This window comes from Cygnus atratus, chromosome 2, assembly GCF_013377495.2.
Source record: "Cygnus atratus isolate AKBS03 ecotype Queensland, Australia chromosome 2, CAtr_DNAZoo_HiC_assembly, whole genome shotgun sequence".
Classification (NCBI taxonomy): Eukaryota; Metazoa; Chordata; class Aves; order Anseriformes; family Anatidae; genus Cygnus; species Cygnus atratus.
The window spans coordinates 96738262-96744113 of NC_066363.1; the positions used below are offsets into that span (position 1 = coordinate 96738262).

A 5852-nucleotide genomic window follows, 5' to 3' on the forward strand; every position below is an offset into this window, starting at 1 on the left:
CAAAAGAGTTACAGCTGGGAACTGATCAGGACTCCTGGAGATGCAAGGCTTCATTTTGTCTTAAAAAGATTGAGGTGCTTCCACTACCTGACCTTCTCTCTGTCCCTCTTGTGAGGAAGGTCTTTGCTCCAGACGGAGCAAAGCATTGTGATTTCGACCAGCGTGTGTACATGAAATGAAATGTGCCCTTTTCCCTCATTCCTGCACATCTAAGAAGTCCTGGCTTAAATTAGGCACTTACATGGACATGGTAGTATTTGCATGTTTGGTATGGGTGCACTCATGCAAGGGGTGCCACTCTGACATGACTTGCCCTAGCTAACCTCTTCCCTAAGGAATATAAATAGCCTTCTGACAGGAGATAGTGGTACTTAGATTCCTTGACTTTCTGTTACAGGTGGAGGAAGGGAGAGAGGGAAGGAGAGATGGATATTTTAGCTCTGCTTCCCTGTGCACAGCACACATTTCTGCATGGATTTTCAGTAACAGTCACTGATGATCGCATCAGCAGTAATGTCTCTTGATGCTTGCAGTCTCTCTTAAGGAGGACAGACACTGGAATACCATGTGGAAGCAGGGCTGAAGGTGGAAGGGGATGCTCGTGGCAAGTGTGTAGAGAGGAAAGGAACTGCTTTCTGTGTAGAAAAGTTCCATTCAGCTCAGCATCTTCTCTCTGAGAGAAGCCAACAGCAGGTGACTGCAGAAGAGTAGAGGAACAGACCATTTCTGGAGTGACTCCTCTCTTGGTACATCTTTCCCCTGTAGTTCTGGCAGTCTCTGGGTTAGAGACTTATTGGTCAAGAATCTGAACAAGAATCTGAAGTCTGAAGACTCCCAGTGGACACACATATATTTGCTGTCCTTCTGAGAAGTTCGTAGGCCTACCAGGCACTGGGTGACTTGAGATGCATAATTTAAATGTGTATTGTGCAAACCCACCCTCACTATTTTTTCCTGTTGTGCAAGGACTTCCTTTCTAGAGATCTCCCTGGGCCTGCCAGGGCATGTTCAGAAAAATACAATTGTAATATCACATCAGCCAGTATAACATCTCTCACCATCTGAAGATCCTTCATTTTTGTGAGCTTTTGCTGGTCAAGTTTGGGTTGTCTGTTTTCCTGTGTTTTGCATTCTTCCACGGGAAGGTAAAGTAGAAGTTTCTCAGCTGATATTTGTTGTTTCATTTCCTGATGACTTATTATGCTGGGTAGAAATGGTACAACACATTACCTTGTACCCTCGTTTGTTTGTTCCTAGAAAAAATGTTCTTCCAAGGCTGATGAAAAGTAACTCACTCTTCTGAATTTTCAGCGGCATCTTGTACATCTACACAGTAGATAGAAGGCCAGCTTCCTTGCTGATACTTTGCTGTGAACTTCCCAAATGAACTTTTAGATGTCCTCCTTTCTGGCATTCACGGAGGTAGGTTGATGAGGTTTAATATTTGGCAGCTATTGGTGACCTTTAATCATCAATTTAGATCAAATGTTATACTAATACCATTGTCAATTCAGAAGTAGACATCCTAAAGGAAAAAAAAAATAGCCAGTTCCCTGGGCCAGCTTATGGTAGCTTAATAAAATGTTCTTTTATATGCATACATTGTGCCATAGAGTTCTGGTCAATAAAGTGCCATGGACTTTGCTTATCTGTGATCTACTCTCGTTTTTCTCCTGATGATTTCCCAGCTAATTGTTTAACTGGTGCATAATTTGTTTGCAAAGCTTTCTGGCAAAATAAAATTAATAAATATCTCAGATGTGTTTCAGACAAATAAAATCTGCCTCAGCCCTCATCTTCATTCTAAAATCTTGGAAGTAGATATGTAACAAAATGACAGAAAGACAAGGGAAACAGTTAACAAGAACAACAACAAAAACAGTTTTCTTTTTGGTAACAGTAAAGAATGTTTTAACAATTATTTTCCTTTGTATAGCAGTCTTCCTCAGCCTTAAAAAAGTGGTTGAACTGGGGATATTTTATATCAATTTGAAGATGTTTTTGAGTTGAATTTGATCAGCAGTTACAATTCCACCTTAAATTCTCCAAAGATGGCACTTGCTTAGGGTTCTGAAGATGGGAATATGATCTGCTAAAAATCAGACAAGTGAGCAGAAACAAACTATGACTTCTGCCCCAGGGGTAATGGAGATGGAGATGAATCCTGACAAGCACACACATGACAAGACCTAGGCAGAGCAAGAACGGGTGACTCACAAATTGTAGTGGCACGTTCTCTCCAAGGGCCTCAGTGTGCAGTAATGCCTGAAAGATCTCAACCAGGATCACATGATGCATACAATGGTTGGCTGACTGTTGAGCCATATAATAAAACCCCAACAAATTAAGTATAACACAGCCTCTGGTGAGCTATAGCCCTAATTAGAAAGAAAATTAACAGGTATTAGATTAGCAGAATCCCCGCCAGTAAAGGATGTAGGGGATATCATTAAAGAGACAGACTTTTTGTGTGTGTTTTATGTTCCTCTGAAGTTGATCTCCTTTTTAATTACTTCTGCCATTATGAGAAAGCTAACTGGATTCTTTCAGTGAAAAGACCAGGACAGAGCAGCAGAGAGGTTCATAAATCACCGTGGATGACAAAGGGAGGAGGGGGGAGTTCTCCACCAACCACTTGCTCTTCTCTTCCATGTGTGCTGCTGAAGCTGTTTGCATCCCCCCCAAAAAAACACACACCCCTCCCCAATGGCCAGTGCACGTAGTGCCATCACTGACAGCGCTGCTGCCAGCTTCCCCCCTACACATGGGCACACAGTGTGCCCTGCTGTTAGAGTTTTGCTGTGGAATGAGCTCACACCCTGCCTCAGCCCAGCTCTTTGGAGTTGGGTGTCTCCTTTCTTTTTGCTCACTGGCCCATTCAGTTATGAAACTCCATCTGATCCTTTAGATCAGTTTGATGTGCAAAACCATAGTGTCTCATGGCTTGTGGGCTCTTGAGCTGCTTTCATAGAGCAAATAGCGGTGGTAACGGGGGTGATAAGATTTCTTTTCAAGTTCATCAGTGACCTCCTCCTAGCCCATCCTCCTGGGATTCTGAGTTCACAAAAGAGACACAAGATCTGTATCCCCTAAGTTCACTAGAGTGGATTCTGCAGCGAGCCGTCACTCAGACTGTCTTCTTGATCTGTAAGTATCTGATGGTCAGCGTTCTTGCCAGTTCTGTTAGATAAAATAAAGACCTCCAAATTGCACATCTAAAAGTAGGAGGGTTCTTGTCTCCCGTATGCTTACTGCAATTCAGCTGTGCTTGTGCAGTACAGATCACCTGTCCCACATGCAGTGGGCTTGCTGCAATTACAGTGCAGAGCGCTTCTGTACACGTTCAGTGGTAATCTGATTATGATTATGGTGAAACTACAATCAAATCTTTGACTTTCAAGTCTGCAGTTCTTGTCCAGCTCCTTGCCCAGAACAGCAAGTTTTGGTGAAAGATGGGGCATATTTGATTAGAAAGCCTCTGAGGAGAGTCCTTCTGCAAGAGCAGCTCTGTTGTGGGGACAGATTGCTTGGACGGTGATGTTCAGAAGGGAGGCAGTTTTCACAGTGTGTTTATAACAGTCCTTTGAGAAAATCGGTTATGAGATTCAGCTAACTGTCTGAACACCCATAAACAGTGGTTGGCTCCCAGGTTCCCAGGTAAGCACAACTCATAGAAAGTGTTTTTAAAAGCGTTATTTCAATATGTAATTATGTATCCTACTCTGGGTAGTTATATTTTGCCAACACAAAGTGCTCCTGTTCAGGGATTAAAAACATTCGTTATTTTCTCCTAGGTGTGCTCTGTGCTGATGGCTGTTGTGTATTTCCTTCCTGTTAGATGTGACTACATTTCATGAGTGATGGCAAGGATTACATCTGAAAAGATGGAGAGATTTTGGCAAATCTGATGTCCTTTTGAAGCCACTACCCTACAAGGCACACATGGTATGAGTTGGCTGACAGCATTCTGGCAGACTCTGTAGACAGCTATTGAAGTCAACTTTTGGCAAGGATTTAGGAAGCTGAGTTGTTACCACATGTTTTTTTATAGGTACTGTGGTTTATTTTGACATGCGAGGGGTGAAATAACACTGATTTTAAAAAAGCTTAGGTTGTTACCACTTTGCAACTAAGAGTATAGACATCAAAGGGTGGCAAATGTGTTACTGCAGCTTAATGAGTTACTGTTTGTCACTGCAAATCAGCTGAGGAGTGTTAGCTAGTTAAGCTCTGATAACCTGATTGCTTCTAATCTTCTTTATAGAAGATTACAAAATTAGCTTGTCATTGATCAGCTCTGAACATATCTGGACGTGGACCAGCCATCCTCTGATATGAAGTGGAAGTAGCATACTTGTCTTCTTCCATAACCCAATCTCATTTTCTTTTTCAAATTTGAGTAAATGATGACTGCACTTGTGTGTTTGCTGTCCTATTCATTAACAATGTCTCAGCAAGGAAATGCATTTGAGAATTCCTTGTTCTGCATACGCTCCATAATGTGCTTGTACGAGGGCTCCAAGAAATACTTTCTAGTCATAAGCTAAGGCTTGCATTTGTATTTCACAGAATTAAAATGCTAGATTGTGTCATATATATGGAAATGAATTTACCTTCATCACATATGATAGTTTCTGTTTGTCTCTGTTCCTTCTTCCCCAGAGTGCACATGCACATGCATGCATACATGCATACGCACATGCACATGCACACACACACAGTTTGTCACAAATCAGTACAGCTGGTAATTTTCAGTTCACCAGAAGCTCAGAATAGCAGAGGAATTGTTCAGTCAGGCTTGATGTGGAGAACAAGTGTTTGCGCACACTCCTCGCTCTCTTTCTGGGGGGAAACTATCAAAAGAGGTTTGAAAAAGGAATGTCAAAGAGAAGAGAGTCAACACACTTGCCTGTTCTTTTTAATATACTTATTGCTGATATACAGGTGTGGGTCTGCCGTGGTGTAGCTGAGATGAGAAGTAAGAGTTTAGATGCTGTATTGCTTTAACTGTAAAGGTGGGCAGGGGCAAAGCAGGTAGTATTTCACACTTGGAATCCTTCTGTTGAGTGGATCATATCAACAGAAAAAGCTTGAGAGGTCTTCCTTGAGAAATAACTTTTTTCCCTCTTTCCTCCTTCATGCCCTGCAAGGATGGAAAATTAATACCCTCCATACTCCTCTGAAGAGGTAGAAACACATGACCAGAAGAGTGTTTGTTAGCTCGGGAGGTACAACAAAACAAGATAAACACATGCTGGGGATAAAATGGCTCTCTTCCACCTTTCCATCCACCAGACTATGTCCCACAGAACAAACACTTCAGTCATCCATGAAGTACCAGACAAAAGTCTCTTTGGGGCTATGTGTTCAGTGAAAGAAAAGCTAGCTGTGTGACCAGTAGATTCATCTGTACTAAGAAAATAAGTTAGAGTTGTGCAGGCATTGAAATAAAAATGCTTCTATCTCTCTTCTTTCTTTTTCTCAGGGCCAAAATATTAATTCAGATTTACATATTATCACCATTGAAGATAATAGGAACTAAGCAAGGCCCAAGGAAACTACACAGGAAGCAACTCTTGTTTTCTACAGTAAAATATGATTCTTTTTAAAGATGCAAACTCCAGATACAAGTCTCACTTGTCAATATAATGATGTTTCTAAAGAACCTCTCTCTCCCTGCTATATTAACTGAGCAAGGAGACTGACCAGTTTATTAATTGATCTTTTATAAAGTAGGAGAAAAAAAAACATCCATTTTGGCTACAACATTAACATCAAGATTTACAAGTTAAGTGTATTTTGTCTACATGAAAAAAAAATATCTGTAATTTTGTTTTTAGTTGCATCTATTA

At 41.2% G+C, this 5852-nt stretch overlaps 1 long non-coding RNA gene across 8 annotated transcripts in view; it reads left to right on the forward strand.

The window, feature by feature from the left end:
• The first annotated feature begins 962 nt into the window (after positions 1 to 962).
• Positions 963 to 5852, forward strand: part of LOC118250043 (uncharacterized) — a 15750-nt gene continuing 10860 nt past the window's right edge. For 2 of the 8 annotated variants that reach the window (XR_004779294.2, XR_007707908.1), the window contains exons 1-4: positions 963 to 1145; positions 1258 to 1422; positions 3839 to 3945; positions 5841 to 5852. The exon at positions 5841 to 5852 is cut by the window's right edge and continues 124 nt beyond it. This is a non-coding gene — a long non-coding RNA (uncharacterized LOC118250043). Of the gene's footprint in view, positions 1146 to 1257; positions 1423 to 3015; positions 3148 to 3794; positions 3946 to 5840 lie in introns of all 8 variants that reach the window. The other 6 variants (XR_004779291.2, XR_004779289.2, XR_004779293.2 and 3 more) reach the window with 6 other exon arrangements.